At 37.2% G+C, this 22,245-nt stretch overlaps 1 non-coding gene across 1 annotated transcript; it reads right to left on the bottom strand.

Annotated features, from left to right (window-relative positions):
- Positions 1-17,674: 17,674 nt before the first annotated feature.
- Positions 17,675-17,781, bottom strand: LOC141681872 (small nucleolar RNA R71). Its single transcript, XR_012559291.1, has one exon. It is a non-coding gene; the product is annotated as a small nucleolar RNA R71 (small nucleolar RNA).
- Between the last annotated feature and the right edge of the window lie 4,464 nt (positions 17,782-22,245).

The following is a 22,245-nucleotide window of genomic DNA, read 5'->3' as shown; positions in this document are numbered from 1 at the left end:
CAACCAATCAAGCATCATGCTTCACATATGCTATATCAAACACATTCAATCCTAATTACTCAAAACTAAAGCTAGGGTTTGTAGTTTATACCTTCCTTGGAGAGTGGAGAATCAAGAGAATGGCTTGGAATCACCCTTAAAGTCCTTATCCAAGCTTAATCTAAACAAAACTTCAAGAACACAAATTTTAGTTCTTGAAAAACACTATTCACCATCTTCTTTCATGATTTATAGAAAAAGATTGGCTTGGATTTAGAAGCTTAAACTTATAGGAAGTATGTAACTTAACTAGGAGGAGCTAGGATAATTACCTTGTAAAATAGCAAGCTCCTCATTTCTTAAGAAATAAGCCGAGAGCTTCATGAAGAAATGGAGGATTTGGTATTTTGTGATTTGTTTTGCTTGGTTGCTAGGTTTTTGTTTTGTTTGATTTAGTCAATTACCTTGTTGCCCTTGAATTTGTGTGGTTCTCATTCAACCACACCTCCTTCCTTCCCATGTCATGCCTACATCACTTTGTGATGTCATCACCCCTCCTTTGTCCTCTTTCTATTGGTTGGATGACATCATCCCCACTAATCCCTTTGATTAGCTTTTAATTGATTGCCTAATGACCGCCGATCTGTTATACGGTTCGCTTAACTTTCGTTCTCGTTTATCGTTTGAGGGATCATACCCGGGATCTTATTACTTAGGTTCCCTTAACCTTTCTCAATATATTGTATTCCTTCTATGATCCTCTCTTATAATCCTTTAATTTAAATCCTTTTTATCCTGTTACCTTTTTCTCAATTCTTTCCGTATCTAGTGGATTTCCGGGAAAAATCAAAGTGTTCGGAATTGGATTCTGACGATCTTTACATACTCTTATATACCACATAGAGTACTAATAATATCCCATAAGATCAATAACAGAACCCCTACATAGCGTGGCATGAAAATTTTTCTCATTCAGCAAAAACACTATTCATAAGGGTTTCAAAAATTTTCCAAAAATTGGGGTTATTACAAGAAGTGTTGAATTATCGATCAACGTCGCACAATTCTAGTTCAGCAATATAGAATAAAAAAGAACATTGACAAGAGTTTGTATTTTGCTTGATAGTAGTATGAATCCATCAGAAGTACAATAAGTGCTTACACATATTTAAACAATCCTACAATAGTTAACTGTTTAAAGACACTAGGCAAACTCCTATAGGTTGATTTATTTAAAATAAGTAATAATAACTACTTATACTAACTGCTAGTAATCACCAGGGGTGATCTCTCACAAGAATCAGTTTTTAATAACTACTTATAACTGACCAATAACTGAGTGAAAGTTATTATGAATTGATCTGCTGAGAAAGTTATGACTTCACTGAGTGCTGTAATACATCACCGATCCCTTACTCAATGAACTAATTGCTTTCCCCCAATTTAAAAGATAAATGAGAGAGAGAGAGCGAAATCCAGGGAGAGTGGAGTAGACGGTAATTTACCCAAATTGATTTCCCCCTTGTTTTTTATCTGATATTTTCACTTCCCGCTTGCTGAAAAACTTAGCGGGTCAAATTTTAATGGTTTAACCCAACTATTTCCGCAGCCTGGCCATTTCCAATTTATTTATATTTTTAATTTTATAAATTTTATTAAATTACACACAACCTATTCATTACAATTAATTGATTACTTTAATTTATTTATAAAATTTAAAACTATTACAAGATGTTATGTTCTATACTTAATTCATTTAGTGATTTTTTTAAAAAATAATTCATATACTAATTAAGTAAAATTTATTAATCTTATATTCAAATAAAATGTAATATTATTTATAAATTAATTATTTGATATAATATTACTTTCTAAGACAAATTAATGAATTATTTTTTAAAATAAAAAAATTTAAAAATAAATTTTATTTTTGGTTTAAATTAAAATTTTTTATTCATAGTCTATTGCAACATATTCTCTCCTATTATTTTTCTTAACACCTTAGTGGGCTAAGGCAACATAGATTTATAGTTTTGGTAACATGTCTTGTGCAGGGGTTGTGATAGAGTGAAAATTTCACGTCTATAATAACTTCATCTATAATAACACCCTTACTTAAATGTAAGGTTAGGCCATCTATGGCGTAGTGACATTTGAGGCCATATTGGATAATGGAGTTCAAGGATGAGAAGAACACCGAAAGATTCTTCAGATTAGAAGATCAACTAAAAATTTCAAGTAATAAAACTCTCATAGAGATGCAAGAGATGCTGGATCAGACTAATGAAGATGAATATGAATTTTACAGGCAAATTCAACACCCGATTGAAGAGAACAATGAGAAATTGGGAAAGAAGTCTAGACAGTCAAGGAAAAAAGATAAATTTGCTCAGTCTAAAAGAGAACCTTGAAATGGCTTGTGAGATTTTCTGTGAACCTTCCTCTGTATAATTGTCAATATATTGCAACACTTGTCTATTTTTTCTACTACTAATCAGTCTGTATTTGTAAGGTGTTTTGTTATCATCAAGTTTCTCTTAATTTATTCCTACAATTCCAGTAGATATAAATTGGGGGAGATGGTTAGGAATATGTCATAGCCTTGATGATAAGTTTACCAAAACACCTTAGTAGATTTAATTTAGTGTTTTTGTAGATTTTAACGGATGATCACTTTAACATCCGTTGAGAGAGTAGCTTATGTATTAATAAGTTTTGTAACACATTCCTGCATACTACAATACCTTAGATATCTAGAAGTTGTAGGATATTCAAAGTCTTGTTGACTACTAGTTTGATATGCAAAATAGGTTGGCTAATTATACATATTAGGTGCCTTGTAATTTTGCATAAGTAAAATGGAGTTAACTACTATGAAAGACTTTCAAAGGATGATTCTATAAGGTTTCTACGGATGATCCAAGTCACATTCAACAGATGATCTAATGAAGTTTCAACGGATGATCCAACATAGTTTCAACGGATGATCCAGTGAAGTTTCAACGGATATTCTAATTCAAATTACAGTTGATAGTGACTTGAAAGTCACATGGGTTGATGAGATGCAAATGGAATGTGGCAGCCTATTTACAGGTTTAGAGAACAAAGAAGCATTTTCATTTCCATGCTAACTTGAAGTTATTCAAAGATGTTGGATGGAGAAATGAAGAAGCATGTAATTAGACTAAGACACTTTTGTCTTATTAGGTTATCGTTTTATAATGTAAATTGGTGATATATAATCCAAGAGTAGCAAGTAGAAAAGTAATCAAGTAAGCAAGCAATCAACTAGAGAAATAAAAAATGCTGTATCTGCGAAGAATTTTCCTGTTCTTTGTGATTCTACTTGTAAGCAGCTGTGGACAATCTTTGTATCACAGAGTTCTCGAAATATATATATCTCTGGTGGAAAAGTTCAATCCACCAGAAAGTTTTTAAATACTTATGTTTATTTACTTTATGTTTGATTACATCAATATTTTCATTCCGCACTTTTGCTTAATCAAACATTGTTATATATATTTGAGAAAGAGTACTTCTTGAAATCAAAAAGAAACCAGAATTACATTCAACCCCCTCCCTTCTGTAATTATTTGTTAGATTGTTTGGGAATAACAATCCTTCACCCCTTAATAGAATTCAGTCCTCAGAATCACCTTAGGAAAAAAGTTGAGGATAGTTGGCTAGCATGTCGCTTTCCAACTCCCAGGTCGAATCTTTAACCTTGGGATTCCTCCACAACACTCGCACTAAGGACACAGACTTATTCCTAAGCACTCTCTCCTGCCGGTCTAAAATCTGCACCGGTCGCTCTACAAAAGACAAATCTGGTTGAATCTCGATTGGATCATATTTCATCACATGATTCGAATCAGGAAAATAATGCTTCAACATTGACACGTGGAAGACGTTGTGGATATTCTACACATGTGGTGGTAAGGATAGCTCGTAAGCGACCTTTCCTACACGCTTCAAAATCTCAAAAGGGCCAAAATAACGCGGACTCAGCTTTCCTTTCTTCCCAAATCTGGATAAACCTTTCCAAGGTGAAATATTTAATAATACCGCTTTTTGAACTTCAAATTCCATATCTTTTCTGGAAGGGTCAGCATATTTGTGTTGGCGATCTTGAGCTGCCACTAATCTTTTTCGAATGAGTTCTACTTTCTCTTTTGTCTGCTGGATCAATTCCGGACCCAAAATCTTCCTTTCACCAACTTTGTCCCAACATATTGGGGATCTACATCTTCTATCGTATAAAGCTTCATATGGCGGCCTTCCAATTACTGGCATGATAACTATTATTGTAGGAGAATTCAACTAAGGGCAAATGTTCGTCCCGACTTCCTTCAAAATCTAGAGCACATACCCTTATCATGTCTTCGATAGTCTGAATTATCCTTTCACTTTGACCATCTGTCTGTGGATGATACGCCATACTCATATTCAACTTTGTTTCGAGATAATCTGGAAAACTTCTCCAAAATCTTGAATTAAATCGAGGATCTCTGTCTGAAACTATGGATACTAGAACTCCATGTCAAACTACAATTTCCTTCAGGTATAACTGAACCAATTTATCCAATGAGAATCTCTCCTTGATAGGCAAGAAATGCGCTGACTTAGTCAACCTGTCAATAATAACCAAAATAACATCATCATTTTCCTTAGTCATCGGTAATCCAACTACAAATCCATCGCAAGATGTTCCCACTTCCATTCCAGAATGTCCAATGGTTGTAACAGTCCATTGGGCCTTTGATGTTTTGCTTTAACTCGCTGGCAAGTGTAACACTTACTTACCCATTCAACAATTTCTTTCTTCATACTTGGCCACCAATAGTTTTCCCTTAAGTCTCTGTACATCTTCGTACTTCCGGGATGAATTAAATATCTGGAGTTATGTGCATCTCAAAAAATTTCCTTTTTCAGTTCGGCGACGTTGGGTATCCATATTCTGGAAGAAAATTTCAGTATCCCTTTATCATACTTTTGATTCCTTTTCTCTTCTCTTGTTAACTTGTCTTGTTCATGGCTCATTACTTCTTCCTGACATCTTCTTATTTTCTCCAACAATTCTGGTTGAAAAGACATTGCACACAGCATATCTGTAGACATACTTGAAATACTAACCTCTATTTCAAGCTTCTCATATTCCTGATCAATTCTTCAGATGAAGTGATCATGTTTAACCATTCTTTTCTGCTGAGAGCGTCTGCCACCACATTTGCTTTTCCTGGATGATATTCCTTGATTAGCTCTAACCATCTTCTATATCTCATGTTCAGCTCTTTTTGGGTGAAGATATACTTTAAACTCTTGTGGTCCGTGTAAATCTCTCACTTCTCTCCATAAAGATATTGCCTCCATATCTTTAATGAAAACACTATAGCTGCCAATTCAAGATCATGGGTTGGATACTTCTCTTCATGTGGTTTCAATTGTCTTGAAGCGTAGGCTATCACCTTGTCATGTTGCATCAATACACATCCAAATCCTTTGTACGACGAGTCACCGTAGATTACAAAGTTTCCTTGATCATCCGATAAGACTAGCACTGGAGAAGATACTAATCTGTTCTTTAATTCCTGGAAACTCTCCTCGCACTTCTCGTTCCATTCAAATTTCTGGTTCTTTCTAGTGAACTTTGTCAATGGCGTAGCTATCCTCGCAAAATCTTGCACAAATTTTCTGTAGTAACCTGACAATCCCATGAAACTTGTTACTTCGTTTGGTATTTTTGGTCTCTCCCAGTTGATTATAGCTTCAATCTTTGACGGATTCACTTCCACCCCTTTATTACTAATTACGTGTCCAAGAAATCATACTTCTTTTAACCAAAATTCACAATTGGAAAATATGGCGTACAATTTCTCCGGTCGCAGTATCTTCAGGATTATACTTAAATGCTCTGCATGTTCTTCTTCTATCTTGGAATAGATCAAAATGTCATCTATAAACACAATCACGAATGCTCGTTGTTGTAGCATCGTGAGTTTGAGGGGGATGTTAGAATATATATATATATATTTATATTTATTATTATATTATATATGTTAGAGTATTTTCGGAATTTAACTTGTATTAATTTTCTATATAGATTCGGGCATGAATTATAAATTTTGTGTTGATTGTAATATTGGTATTATATCTCTAGGATTAACACCCACATCATTTCAATCAAATTAATTTGAAGCTGTGATTTCGGAACAACTTGGAAAAGGATAAGAAACTTGCACAGGTACATCAATTTAGTGAGGGCACGTCCCCTAATTTTTTAAATCGTGTGCGTCAAAAAGGAAAATAGGAGGATGCTGGTGATTTTACTAAAGGCCCATTTATATATACAGGTCAAGTCTCTATATTCTTCACGAGTACATGGAATATATATGTCATATGTATTTAGCTTTTTAAGGGCTAACGGCGTGCGCCATGGAATTAAAAATTTTTAAATGCAAAAACGAAATGCGCATCCTTTAAAAAAATTATGAAAAGCTGCTCGGCAAGGACGCCACCAGATGTTTTGGTTGGCTCGTGCACAACTCAAAAGAAAAGGAAGTGAAAATTAAAGAAGAAAGCTCGCAACCGGAGCATGAGTAAGATCTAGCAATTTGGAAAAAAAAGAAAAAGAAAAATGATGATGAACCAGGAAGCCGGGAACAAAAGCATGACATCAAAAGAAATTACTATGATAAATAGCATGAAATGTCATAAAAGATAATAAAGCTGTATAAATATTGTGAGGTATAGAATGGTGGAGGCCTTTTTCTATGAAGGAGATTACATTGAGGTGGTGCAGGTGTAGCAGGAGAAGCTGGGTATCATGAAAGTACAAGGTGTGTCTTATAAATGAAATATGAAATATGTGGCTATATAATACATAAAAAAAATAGCATGCTACAAGAAAAGACAAAGAAGAAGACACGTCTATAATTTTTGAAATAGAGACAATGACTTGGTTTGTTCATACAAGGAGGAGCTTGTGGGACCCGTGGAAGTAGAAACAAGGCCAGTTGATGAGTTGCGAGAAATATCAAATTGATGGTGAATAACCATATTCCGATAGAAGAGCGCGTTTATATATCTTGTTTGGTTTCTGTACACAGATACAAAATTAAGTGTTGTTCTAAGTCATGGCAGCTCAAGTGGAAAAAAGGTATTGACCGGTAAACGTTTAAGTATTTATACAAACCCAAAGGAGAAAAAAGAGCATCCTGGCGCATCTTTCCTAGAGAAAAAAAAGTAGGAACTTCGTGAACGAAGATTTACATGCAAATTGAGATTATGAACTGCAAAACAAAAAGGGTTTGGCGGTCTTGCACTAGGGAGGACACACCATCTACAAGTTTAAATAGTGGCAACAGTTTTTTTTAAAGATATTACAAAAATATATGTTACTTGCATGAATATGGGAGCAGAGAAGATCGTAAACTCGGTAGTATATAAAACACAACGAGAATATGTGGACTTGTGTTGAGTATGGTCTGTGTGTGTTGCAGAAAAGGTTGAAGGAAAATGTAAAGAATATGAATGGAAGGAACGTGCAGATGATGCGCCATGAGCACTTTAAAAGAGCCACATCTAAGCAACAAGGAAAAACAATGTCAAAGCATCAAGTATCAATCTTCTGTCATATGTTTAAAATAAAAAATAACGAAGAAATCCAAGCAAACAACAACCAACATGTTGACATATGCACACAATGAAAGCGTACCCATGGAAAATAATACAATTTGTATTGTGCAGGAATACAATGTGATCACATAGTGCATAAAAAATGGATTCGAGTAAATGTTTGTAATACAGGAAAAAGCTACATGAAAGAATTATGAACACTTAAAGATAACCATTTTACGATGGTGGCCGCCACACGCAGCAATATATAAAGATATATCAGCATCAAGGCTCGTCTGTGGAGGGTTGAATAGTGTGATCAAGGAAATTATAAGAATGTTAGTGAAGTGTGTAAAAGAAACAAAAACAGTTGTTGCATACTGGTAACTCCTAGTGGCGGGGCCCTCCTTCGACGTCTGGATCCTTCGCCGTTGCGGGGTGTAGCTGTTGTGGGGTTCCTACAAAACAACACCGGAAGGGGGGTTTGGGTCCCGCGACGCCTCCGGCGTGAGAGTAAGAACTCGCTTTTTGGGAAGATGAAGATATATATGAATGCAGGGTGGCTATGTGTATATGAGTGTGAGAGAGTGATTAACCCCAAAATCTCACCTTCTTAGGCTATTTATAACCCATGGGTAGGGTTTTGGGGTTGGTACCTTTAGATCGTAGTCATTGGTTCTGGGAGCGGAGGACACCTGACTGGAGTGGATGCTTTACACGTGTCAGTGCGGGACTGGCCGAGGAATGTTCTGAGGATCCTCTGACACGTGTCCTGATTATTCCCATGTCCCCATCATGTGCTTGGGCCAGTGTCTCACGTGCTGGGATTTATCAAGGTTGGGCTTGCGGGATTGGGTCAGTCAGGACTGGTAGTGTGCAGGACTGGTCCTTCCAGGAGCTATATAAAGTTAGGAGTCTAGGAGTAGTCCTTCCAGGAGCTACATAGAGTTAGGAGTCTAGGAGGAGTCTTTCCAGGAGCTATATAGAGTTAGGAGTCTAGGAGTAGTCCTTCCAGGAGCTATATAGATTTAGGAGTGTAGGAGTAGACCTTCTAGGAGCTATATAGAGTTAGGAGTCCGGGGCAAGGTCCTGCAGGAGCTGTATGTACTATCACATACAATAATATACTACTTAGAACCCTTGAATTTGAATAGTTTGCTACAAAAAGAATTGAAGGTGTCAATAATTTGTGCACACAAATATAGAGGCTGGTAAAGACCTCTTATTTCTATAAGGATGAAGAAAGAAAAACTTAATGAAATGATTTTGTAGAAGAGCGCGTCCTCATAAAAATAAAGAAAGAAAAAGTCGTTCAAATTAATAAAAGAGTGATCAAAACAGGTGAACTAAAGCATGATGGGATTGACATAAAATAAGACAATTGAATAATATGTATATTGTACAACTTTGTGAAGCCAACCCAAGTTATAAGAGCATATGCACCCATTTGTTCCGTCAATTCATTAATTCATCAATTAAATCAACAGCATTGGTTACTATCCACACTAAATCAACTTGTTTTCATAGTTTTTATACATCCATGGAACTCCGTCAATTCATCAATTACTATTCATCAAATAAAAATTACATAATATTATATATTTTACTTAATAATATATATTAAATATTATATATTTAATTTCAGTTCTATTACTTAATTGTCTCACAAATAATATCCTTGAAAGCAAATAATAATAGACTGTGGATAATTTCAGATTTTCTTGATAAGATTGTTGATAATTTTAGATTTTCGAATAGATTCTCAAGAGTACCACACCAATTTTGTACATAATCCTCATAAATTTGCCCCCAAAAATTATTCTTGTTTGAATATTTAGCAATAATTGGATCAATAGATTGTCGAACCCACAAAACACATAATTGTAATTGTTCGAAAAGAAGCCAATTAGAACATATTTTCTTATCTATAAATATTAAAAAATCATAAAATATGTAGGAAAAATATGCGTCTGAAAAAAATTGATGTTACTAATAAATACTTGAAGTTGCTATTTATAAGCAAAAAAAAAAGAATCGTTGAAATTGATTTTTGTATAGCTGTTGGCACACATGACCATTGCTTGATTAATAAAACTACATTTTTTCTTCATGTAACATGTGGGGTCCAGCAACCAATGACCATTAATCAGTCCATTAATAATCAATTGTCTCCTTGATGAATTGATGCTCCATCAATATTTGATGAAGTAATAAAAGACACGGTGCATGTCACTTTTTTGAGTAACCATCAATTTAGCTGCTGAATCAGTTTTTTTACTCCCGATGCATATTCTCTAAAGCAAAGGCCTTATGGAAGAAGACTGAACACATCACGTGAAGACTAAGTTCTTGGCAAAAAGGATGACACAGTTTCAGTAGGTCCATATTTTTTAACAAAAAGAAAATTCGTACATGACTTTTTCATGATTTTAAAGCATAAAAGCATCTCCAACAGTCTCTTAGGCCACTTTTAAAATATATTATAAAATACTGACTCTTAACAACTTAATGTGTATTCACCTCCAACAACACTCTTTATATACACTCTTTAATTATAATTAAAATATCTTTATTTAATAGGAGTACAATACAAAGTGGAGAGAGAAAATGTATGATTGAATTATTCTATAATAAAATATAAGTTAAGAGCAAGTGGTTGGCTCTTAAAAGAGAGGAGAGAGAGGAGGCTCTTAAGGTTTTAAAGAACCTTTAAGAGTCTCTTGAAGCTCCAATTTTGACAATGCTCTTTATTTTTACACTTAAGAGCTTGTTTAAAGAGTTTGTTGGAATGCTCTAAGGTGAGGGAATCAACATATGGGCTCCGCTGGAGACCAACAAAGTCAGGGAGTAGTGCTTGCTCTACGTGCTAAATTGCAGTGGATGCGCCCTATGATGTGTGTTGTATACAGTTATAGAAGTATGTACATGGTTAATTCACAAAATCGATGACCAATAATAAAGTCGGATTCAAGGATGAGTGAAAAAGGAACGATGAAATAACAAGTAAGATGGTGGCGTTGCACATGTATGATGACGTGCCTTTTGGAAATCACAGTGGCTTGTTAGATAAGCAAGCAAGGGAAAAATTAATATATTATGTAAAGACAATGTCTATCTTTATCAAGAAGGTTGTTAAGTACGCGCCTATAGAGAAATAAAGGACAAAAAAACTGGTGGGAATATTGACAATTTGTAGGCCGGTAAACTCAAGTAGCATGCACGTGATTGTTACCCAACGAAATTTTCTTGTCGCCGATATGCGATGCTAGAAGGGAACTCACAACAAAGGTGCAAGTAAATAAATATCAAAGACACTCATAGCTGTTAATTAAGGTCGGTAAAGGCACACCCAAATAAATGTTGGCAAGGAGTCGTGTGTGGGCTCAAAGAGAATGTATAAACATGGATATACATGCTTTCATGGTGGTTTCAAGCCGATTGTTGCTAGTTCCGGACACGCCCAGTAAATAAAGATTCAAGATTTAAGAAGATATATTCATATTGTGGAATTCAACTAGAGGACAAAGACAAGTTAAGCCATGGTTGTGAAAATGGAAATCAAAATAAATATAATCAATATAGAACAAAGGATTGACCAAGGTATTCCATACGGGTTTACCCTCGGGGGGTAGGGCACCTCTTATTATTTGCATGAAGTCATAACATGATATATATAAAGGATTAATGGGATTTACCAAGTTCGAGAAAATGCCCAAATCAAGAAAATGCCAAAATTAAGGAAATATAGTGATATTTGCTGATGTGCTAGCTCAGGCTGAGTCTTTTAAGGCAATTGAACAATCGCTGGCTGAGACTAAAAAGAATGATGGTGTGAGAAATCCCAAGGGATGAGCTAAGAGAAGGCATAGTTAGCAAGTCAGAATATTGGCGTAATGCTCGTAGTCCTAAGAGAGTCAATGATACCAGCTCGCGAAGGGAATTAAGCAACAATCGAACTTTTAATATTGAAAAAATGGTTCAAGTATCAGCATTGTTAGGAATATGTGTATCAGTTTGATGATAAGTTAAACAAAACACTTAAGTAGAAATCTAGTGTTTGTAGCCTCAACGGATAAGACCATTTTGGCTTTCCGTTGAAGGAGTAGCTTTACTTAGAAATAAGTTTAGTATTGTAGCATATTTCATTCTCTGTATTTAAGTTGTAATTCTTAGATGTTGTGGGAAATTATCAATCATGTTGACCACTAGTGGATATGCAAATAGGAGGGCAAATTGTAAATATTTCATGCCTTGTAATTTTGTATAAGTGAAGTAGTATCAACTGATATTAAAGGCCTTCAACGGATGAGAAACAAAGCTTCAACGGATGTCTCTAAAGCTTCAACGGATAACATCCATCAACGGATGAGTGCTTCAACGGATAAAGCTTCAACTGCTAAATGCATCAACGGATAAAGCTTCAACGGATAAAGCATCAACGGATGAAAGCTTCAACGGATGCTTAGTTCAATAGCAGTTGATAGTGACAATTCATAAGCTGACAGAGGCACATGGGTTGACAGAGACAAACTGGAATGTGGCAGCCTCTAGGAGGAATCAAGAAAATGCAGCATTTCCATTCTGGTGCAAACAAGGAAGTATTCAAAGATTCATAGCTAAACCTAAATTGCATTGGATAGAGAAATGAAAAGAAACATGTGAAGAATCTTTTATTTGTATTTTACAGTTTTGTCTTCACTTGTAAATTTGGTGATATATAAAACAAGTAGCAGCTAGTAATTAGATGTGAATTTTCAAGAGCTGTTTAGAAAAATCCAGAGAGAAAATTATCTAGTTTGTACTAGGACGCAACTGTGATTTAATTCTTTAAATCACAGATTTTCTGAAATAACACATCTCTGGTGGAACAACAAATCCACCAGAAAAGTTTTTAAGTCTGTTGTGTTCTTTACATTTGTGTTCGAATATATATCTATCTGCATTAGCTGAAAGCAATTCACACACACTTGTTCATCAAAACACAATAGCCTAGAAACTGCTCAAAACTTGAAAAAGTTTTGAGATTTATATTCAACCCCCCTTCTGTAAATCTCATTGTTAGTTCACTGCGAATAACAATTGGTATCAGAGCAAGCTCTTAACATATAAAGAGTTTAAAGATCTATTCTGCTAACATCATGAGTAAGAAGGATATTGGTGTAAAGATTCCAATCCTGGAAAGAGATAACTATCATCACTGGAAAGTGAAGATGCATTTACATCTTCTCTCTCAAGATGAAAGCTACATCAACTGCATTGAAAGTGGTCCTCACATCCCTCACAAGGTGGCCACAGCTGCTACTGCAACAGTTGCTGTTGGACAGTCTATTCCCAAGCCAAAAGCAGAATGGACTGTTGAAGATATTGAAGAGGTTCACAAAGACAAGAAAGCCATGAACATTCTGTTTAATGGCCTATATCAAGATATGTTTGACAATGTCATTAACAGCCAAATTGCTAAGGAAAATTGGGATACTGTACAACTTATCTGTGAAGGTACTGAGCAAGTTAGAGAAAACAAAATGCAGCTTCTGATTCAACAGTATGAACATTTTTATTTTGAAGAAGGAGAATCATTGAATGATACCTTAAACAGATTTTCGAAACTGTTGAATGGATTGAAGCTGTATGGCAGAGTGTACCAAATCAAGGACTCCAATTTAAAATTTCTGAGGTCTCTACCAAAGGAATGGAAGCCTATGACTGTTTCTCTAAGAAATTCTCAAGATTATAAGGACTTCACATTTGAAAGATTATATGGAATTTTGAAGACATATGAACTTGAGATGGAGCAAGATGAGCTGTTGGAAAAGGGAAAGAGAAAAGGAGGATCAGTTGCACTTGTAGCTGACAATGAGAAGATTGAAGCCAGGAATGAGGAAAAGACAATGCCAAGTCTTAAAATTGGCACAAGCAAATCAGAATCAAGCAAGGGAAAGGAACAAGTAGCTGAGGATGAAGACAATTCCAGTCAAGATGACTCTGATGATGTTGATGAACATCTGGCCTTTCTGTCCAGGAGGTTTGTAAAGATGAAATTCAGGAAAAATACAAAATTCACTAAGCCAAACAAAAACATGGTGGATAAATCTAAGTTCAAATGTTATAACTGTGGCATTAGTGGACACTTTGCAAATAAGTGCAGAAAGCCAACCTCTGATAAGAAGAAATTTGAGCAAGTTGATTACAAAAAGAAGTATTTTGATTTGCTCAAACAAAAGGAAAGAGCTTTTCTGACTCAAGAGGATTGGGCAGCAGATGGAGTCAATGAAGATGATAATATGGAATATGTCAACCTAGCCCTGATGGCTAATTCTGATGAAAATGAAACTAGTTCATCAAGTAACCAGGTAATTACTACTGATCTCTCTCAACTTTCTAAGATTGAAAGCAATGAAGCCATAAATGATATGTCCAATGAATTATATCATTTGCGTGTTTCCCTTAAATCACTAGCTAAAGAAAACACAAGAATCAAAGCGAATAATTTGTTTTTAAGTGATAGGAATGTTGTGTTAGAGAATCAGGTAATTGAGCTTGAAAAGATTAAAATTAAATGCTTGACTGTTGAAAGTGAACTAGAAGAAGCTGTTAAGAAAGTAAAAATTCTTTCTAAACAGTTAGAAAGTGAGCAAGAGGTAATCAAGGCCTGGAAAACATCTAGGGATGTTAGTGCCCAGATTGTCAAGGTTCAGGGAATTGAATCATTCTGTGAGAATGCCTGGAAGAAAAACAAAAGGAGTTAGAATTAATTGATGGATTATCAACGGATGTGGAATCAACGGATGATGAAAGTTATCTGTTAAAGGAAGAAAAAGAGCATCCGTTGAAGGCTCATCAATTAAAACATGCAAGTGATTCTAAAAAGAAAAATCTCAATAAGAAGGATGGTTCAACTTTCAAGAACTTTGTCAAAGAAGGAGCTGGCACATCCAAAGATGCCAGTAAGGTGAATATATGACACATGACTTTGGATCAGCTGAAAAATAGGCTTAAATTGGTTGAGGATAAACATGAGTCTAAAAGAAAATCTAATAGAAATGGGAAGGTAGGGATTAATAAACACAACAATTACACACCTGATAAATATGCTCCTAGAAAAAGCTGTGTGCATTGTAAAAGTGTTAATCATCTATCTGATAACTGCAAATCTGTTAAAAATGCTCCCATGCCTTTAACACCCTCCATGCCTAACATGTCTATGTCACCTCTGCATGCTATGCCTGTTATGTCTCATCAGAATCCTCATGCACATTTTGTAAACATGCCATATGTTAATAATCCTTATTTTACTGCATTCAGTATGCCTCAGATGCCATACAACATGCCTATGTGGAATAATATATTTGCACAATACATGCCTTATCAAATTCAATCAAATGTGCTAAATGATTCTGTGACTAACCCTACACTTCAACCAACTACATCTGAGACCAAGGTTGACCCAAAGTTACCTAAGTCAAAAGATGCAGGAGGAATGAAGTCTAGGAAAAAGACTAACAAGGATGGACCCAAGGAAACTTGGGTACCAAAATCAACTTGATTGATTTTGTTGTGTGCAGGGAAAAAGAAGGAATCTATGGTACTTGGACAGTGGTTGTTCAAGACACATGACATGAGATTTCACCATGCTCATAGAGTTCAAGGAAAGAGCTGGCCCTAGCATAACCTTTGGAGATGACAATAAAGGGTTCACTATGGGATATGGCTTGATTTCAAAAGAAAATGTCATCATTGATGATGTTGCATTAGTTGATGGTCTCAAACATAATCTATTGAGCATCAGTTAACTATGTGACAGAGGGAATACTGTTTCCTTCAATTCTGAAGCCTGTGTTGTCACAAGTAAGAAGGACAACAAAGTGGTTCTAACTGGAGTTAGAAGAGTGAATGTGTACTTAGCTGACTTCAACTCTACAGATTCATAATCAATTACTTGTCTTCTCAGTAAATGATAAGTGGCATTTTATACCACTTAGAACGTCTTAAAATGGCTTAAATTGGTGTCTTGAAATCAAGTATTTTGTGTATTTGATGCGTTTTTCTAGTGTTTATGCATTTCAGGGTATTAGTTGCATTTCGGAGGAGGAATCATCAAGAATAAGCCTTGGCATGTGTTCACCATTGAGAGAGGAAAAGAACGGGCAGATTACGGCGAAGAAACGGAGCAAACCTGGAATTTTTCCAGTAGGGTCCTGCGCGCCCGCGCAGCAATACTGAGCGGCCACGCAGCAGCCTTGCGCGCCCGCGCAGAAATGCTGAGCGGCCGCGCAGGGTCGGGGAAAAAGCTGAATTATTTTAGACTTCTACTTCTGTTTGGCTTCCAACTTCTATGTAATCTGAGTTTTATGGGACTATTATATAAGTAGATTTGAGACGTTTTCATAGAGAATAAGAAGGAGATTATGTTTTAGATTGTGTTTTGCGCAAGAAGCGAAGGAGATAAGGAAGAAGACCGATTTAGCACACTGCAGCGAAGAGGAAGCATATATTCTTGTGATTCTTGTTTCGTTGTAACGTTGGATGCTAGTTTTCTTGCTTTGACTTATTTACTCTTGTGACGTACTCTGTTTTAATATAATTAGTTTAGTTATTATTTTCTTGTGTTGTTTATCATGATTTCATATGAACCCATGATGGCGATAAGTTCTATTATGGGCTAATCGTGATCATGGGGTTGCAACGGATTTATTATGGAATTCTTTAGTTAATTGTTTAATACTTTAGTGTGTGATGATTGCATGATATCTAGTATTGGTTGTGCGTATTCGTCTTATGTGCGTCGCGAACATATAAGATAGGGTGTTAATCTCTTGTGAAGCGACGGCGGATCTTGAGATTTAGAACTTGCCATGCTAGCATAGGTTCATGTACGTTGTGCATGATTAGTGGGTAATTCTAACAGTTTTATTTGCCCTATGTAATCAAAAGGAATAACTTGTGCTTAAATCGTTGTGTTGTCAATTTCTGTAGACATATAGGAACTCAACATAATTGATGACTATTCAACTTCTATCTTAATTGTGGATGCTTGGTAGAATGGTATTAGTATAATGAAAGTTGGCTTTTATCAGTTTCGTGTTATTCGATTAATGTCATCACTGTCACATGCTAAAGGTAATAACAATGGCTATAGAAGGAAGTAATAATGAAGTTGTGATCTCATGAGTGTTTTATTATTGATAAATTGAAGTGTTAGTTAAGTGGTTAATTAAGTAGTTAATTATAGTTAATATTTAATCAACAATTTTAAGTGTTATTATCTTAACATTGAGAAGTAATCATACATTGGTGAGTGAGTTTAATTAGACAATAACTTAGTCTGAGTCTCTGAGGGAACGAACTAGAAAGTATTCTATATTACCTGCGAACGCGTATACTTGCGTGAATATTAGTGCATGTTTTCGCCCTAAGAAGTTTTTGGCGCCGCTGCCGGGGACTCGGCGTATTTGTTTAGTTTATGTACTTACCATCATTGGTCATTAGGACTCAGTGATTAGGACGTAGTAGTTAATTACTCTTTTCGGTTGTGTTTCAGGTACTTTAGCAAGCGTTTATGCAAACTCGTTCTCGTGCTCGCAAGAGGACCTTAGATACAGCTGAGGAGAAAGACGAAGTTCTTGATACTCCGGAGAAGTTAGATTTTGAGGATTCGGATTCAGGAACTGAGCAGAAAGAACCAGTAAACATGGGAGATCGTATTGTTCAAGCTGATCCAGCTCTTATGGATTTTTCTCGGCCTAAAATTGATGACATTCAGTCAAGCATCCTTCATCCGGCTATTCAAGCTAACACCTTTGAAATCAAGCCGGGCACTATTCAGATGGTGCAGAATTCTGTTTCTTTTGGAGGAGCGGCAACTGAAGACCTCAACATGCACATAAGGAATTTTGTCGAGATCTGCAGCACTTTTAAGTATAATGGCGTGACTGATGAGGCTATCAAGTTGAGGCTTTTCCCATTCTCACTGAGGGATAAAGCTAAAGACTGGTTACATTCTGAACCAGCTGGGTCAATCACTACGTGGCAAGATCTTGCGTAAAAGTTTCTGGTGAAGTTTTATCCAATGGCAAAGACTGCTTCTATGAGGAGTGCTCTTACTCAATTTGCGCAGTAACCTACAGAATCTATGTGTGAGGCTTGGGAACGCTACAAGGAAATGTTGAGAAAATGTCCACATCATGGAATGCCTGATTGGATGGTAATCACTGGTTTTTATAATGGTTTGGGGGCCCAATCTCGGCCCATGCTCGATGCAGCAGCTGGAGGCGCCTTATGGGCTAAAAGCTATACTGAGGCGTATAATCTTATCGAGACAATGGCTGCAAATGAGCATCAAAACCCAACTCAGAGGATGACGTCAGGCAAGGTAGTAGGTATTCTGGAAGTTGATGCAGCCACCGCTATTGCAGCCCAGCTCCAAGCGCTATCAATGAAGGTTGATTCTTTGGCTACGTATGAAGGTTGATTCTCATGCTACGGATCAGTGTTCTCTTGTCAACGAATCTGTTCAGTATGTGAATAATTATCAGCGACAACAGCAGCCTGTGCCAGCGACCTATCATCCTAACAACAGAAATCATCCAAATTTCAGCTGGGGGAATAATCAGAATGCTATTCAGCCAACATATCAGCAAGGAGTAAGTAAACAGTTTAACCCACCTGGATTCCAGCAACCACAACAGTATGCTACAAGGCAATCATATCCTCAACAGGGAAGTGCAGCTGCACCTACTAGTGCTGATTTTGAGGAACTTAAGCTGTTGTGCAAGAGTCAGGCGATTTCTATCAAGACCTTGGAAAATCAAATCGGTCAATTAGCCAATGCAGTGCTCAATCGTCAACCTGGCACTCTTCCCAGTGACACGAAAGTACCAGGCATGAAGGAAGCTAAAGAGCAAGTCAAGGCTATTATCTTAAGGTCTGGAAAAGTAGCTGATGCTGAAAAGGCAAAAGAAGTCGAAGCTGAAGTTAGAGATGAAGAATCTAAGCAAAAGGAGAAAGCGGCGGAACCAAAGAAGACTACTGTTGAACACACTCTGCCTGAGGCTAATACAGGGGAGAAACAGCTCTATCCTCCACCACCTTTTCCTAAGAGATTGCAGCAACAAAAGCTGGATAGACAGTTCGGGAAGTTTCTGGAGGTGTTCAAGAAACTTCACATCAATATACCTTTCGCTGAGGCGCTGGAACAAATGCCTAGTTATGCGAAGTTTATGAAGACTATTCTTTCAAGGAAGGTGAAACTGGATGACCTTGAAACCGTTGCTCTCACGGAAGAATGTAGCGCGGTTCTGCAACAAAAGTTACCACCAAAACTGAAAGATCCAGGAAGCTTCACCATTCCTTGCACCATTGGCAATCTAACTTTTGACAAGTGCCTTTATGATTTGGGAGCAAGCATTAATCTGATGCCGTTGTCGATCTTTAAAAAGCTGGATCTGCCTGATCCAAAACCCACATACATGTCGCTACAATTGGCGGACCGTTCCATTACTTACCCAAGGGGCATAGTTGAGGATGTGCTCGTCAAGGTGGATAAGCTCTTCTTTCCTGCAGATTTTGTTATTCTGGATTTTGAGGAAGATAAGAAGATTCCCATAATCTTGGGGAGGCCTTTCTTGGCTACTGGCCATACCTTGATAGATGTGCAAAAAGGGGAACTTACTATGCGGGTCCAAGATCAGGATGTGACCTTCAACGTATTCAAGGCAATGAAATTCCCTACAGAAGATGAGGAGTGCTTAAAAGTGGATGTGATTGATTCTGCGGTTACTTCGGAACTCGATCACATGCTAATGTCTGATGCATTGGAAAAGGCCTTAGTGGGGGATTTTGACAGCGATGATGAAGATAGCAACGAGCAATTACAATATCTGAACGCTTCTCCATGGAAGCGAAAGCTCGACATACCATTTGAATCTCTTGGTACTTCTGACCTTAAGAATGCTGAAGGGAAGCTCAAACCATCAATAGAGGAAGCACCTACCTTGGAGCTCAAACCATTACCTGAACACTTGAGGTATGCTTTTTTAGGTGATTCATCTACGTTACCTGTTATTATTTCAGCTGACCTTTCAGGTAGTGAGGAAGACAAGCTCTTAAGGATTTTGAGAGAATTCAAATCGGCTATAGGATGGACCATAGCAGACATCAAGGGGATAAGTCCTTCATATTGTATGCATAAAATTCTGTTAGAGGAAGGTAGTAAGCCAACTGTGGAACAGCAGCGAAGACTGAACCCGATCATGAAGGAGGTGGTGAAGAAAGAAATTCTGAAATGGCTAGATGCAGGCATCATTTATCCTATTTCTGACAGCTCGTGGGTGAGCCCCGTGCAATGTGTACCTAAGAAAGGAGGTATCACTGTGGTCGCAAATGAAAAGAATGAGCTCATCCCTACTCGAACAGTTACAGGATGGAGAGTATGCATGGATTATAGAAAATTGAACAAAGCCACAAGGAAGGATCACTTCCCTCTCCCATTCATTGATCAAATGCTTGACAGATTGGCAGGACATGAGTATTTTTGTCTTCTGGATGGTTATTCCGGGTATAATCAGATTTGTATTGCACCAGAGGATCAGGAAAAGACTACCTTCACTTGTCCATTTGGCACATTTGCTTTTCATAGAGTTTCGTTTGGGTTATGTGGTGCCCCGGCCACCTTTCAGAGATGTATGATGGCTATATTCTCTGACATGATTGGAAATAACGTCGAAGTGTTCATGGATGACTTCTCCGTCTTTGGACACTCATATGATGAATGTTTGAATAATCTGCGCGCCGTACTCAAAAGATGCGTGGAAACTAATTTGGTGCTTAATTGGGAGAAATGTCATTTTATGGTGCGTGAAGGCATTATCCTTGGGCATAAGGTCTCTAGCAAAGGTCTGGAGGTGGACAAGGCCAAGGTGGGAGTCATTGAAAATCTTCCCCCACCTAATTCGGTGAAAGGAATCCGTAGTTTTCTCGGTCATGCGGGTTTTTATCGGCGATTCATCAAGGACTTTTCAAAGATATCTAAGCCGTTGTGCAATTTACTTGAGAAAGATGTGCCTTTCAAATTTGATGATGAATGTTTGGCAGCATTCGAGACTCTCAAGGAGAGTTTGATCACGGCACCAGTTATTACAGCACCAGATTGGACAGAACCGTTTGAGATGATGTGTGATGCGAGTGACTATGCGGTAGGTGCAGTTCTGGGACAACGCAAGAAAAATCTCTTCCATGTGGTCTACTATGCGAGTAAGACTTTAAATGGGGCCCAATTGAACTACACCACTACTGAGAAGGAGCTTTTGGCTATAGTCTTTGGCTTTGAGAAATTTCGATCTTATCTGCTTGGTACGAAAGTGACAGTATTCACTGATCATGCAGCTATTCGCTATCTGGTTTCTAAGAAGGATTCGAAGCCGAGACTCATTCGTTGGGTGCTTTTACTTCAAGAATTTGAGTTAGAGATCAAAGATAGAAAAGGTACCGAGAATCAAGTAGCTGACCATCTCTCTAGGTTGGAGAATCCCGATTCTACTTCACAAGATAGGACGTTAATCAATGAATCTTTTCCGGATGAGCAGTTGTTTGCAATTCAGGAGGAAGAACCATGGTTTGCAGATATTGTAAACTATCTTTTCAGCAATATAATGCCGCTTAATTTGACATCCGCTCAAAAGAAGAAGTTTCTGCATGAGGTGAAGTGGTATATGTGGGATGAACCATATTTGTTTAGACAGGGAGCTGACCAGATCATCAGGAGATGTATCCCGTTCTGTGAGACGGAGGGGATATTACGAGACTGCCATTCCACGGTTTATGGTGGACACTATGGAGGTGATAAGACGGCAGCTCGTATTCTGCAAGCAGGTTTTTTCTGGCCTACTTTGTTCAAGGATGCTCATCAGTTTGTTTTAAGGTGTGATCGTTGCCAAAGAGTGGGAAATTTGTCAAGGAAGGATGAGATGCCATTAAATGTGATGCTTGAAGTTGAGGTCTTTGATGTATGGGAAATCGATTTCATGGGGCCTTTTATCTCATCTTGCAATAATCAGTACATCTTGCTGGCAGTCGATTATGTCTCAAAATGGGTCGAAGTTAAAGCTTTACCGACAAATGATGCAAAGGCAGTGCTAAATTTTCTTCATAAGCAAATTTTCACAAGGTTTGGAACGCCTCGGGTAATCATAAGTGATGAAGGATCGCATTTTTGCAACCGTAAGTTCACTTCTATGATGCAGCGTTATAATGTGAATCATCGAGTAGCTACTGCCTATCATCCGCAAACAAATGGTCAAGCGGAAGTGTCTAACAGAGAGATAAAGTGCATTCTAGAGAAGGTTGTTTGTCCGTCAAGGAAGGATTGGTCTTTAAAGCTCGATGAAGCTGTTTGGGCTTACAGAACAGCATACAAAACTCCACTTGGGATGTCACCGTTTCAGTTGGTGTACGGTAAGGGATGTCATCTACCGGCGGAGCTTGAGCATAAGGCCTACTGGGCATTGAAGAAATTGAACCTGGATTTAGATGCAGCTGGTAAGAAAAGAATGCTTCAGCTTAATGAACTTGATGAATTTCGACTGCAAGCGTACGAGAATAACAAAATGTATAAGGAAAAGGTGAAGAGGTGGCACGATAGGAAGCTACATCCTAAGT

This window comes from Apium graveolens, chromosome 8 (assembly GCF_009905375.1).
Source record: "Apium graveolens cultivar Ventura chromosome 8, ASM990537v1, whole genome shotgun sequence".
Classification (NCBI taxonomy): Eukaryota; Viridiplantae; Streptophyta; class Magnoliopsida; order Apiales; family Apiaceae; genus Apium; species Apium graveolens.
The sequence above is the reverse complement of the archived record's forward strand: the minus strand, read 5'-3'. Positions and strand labels throughout refer to the sequence as shown.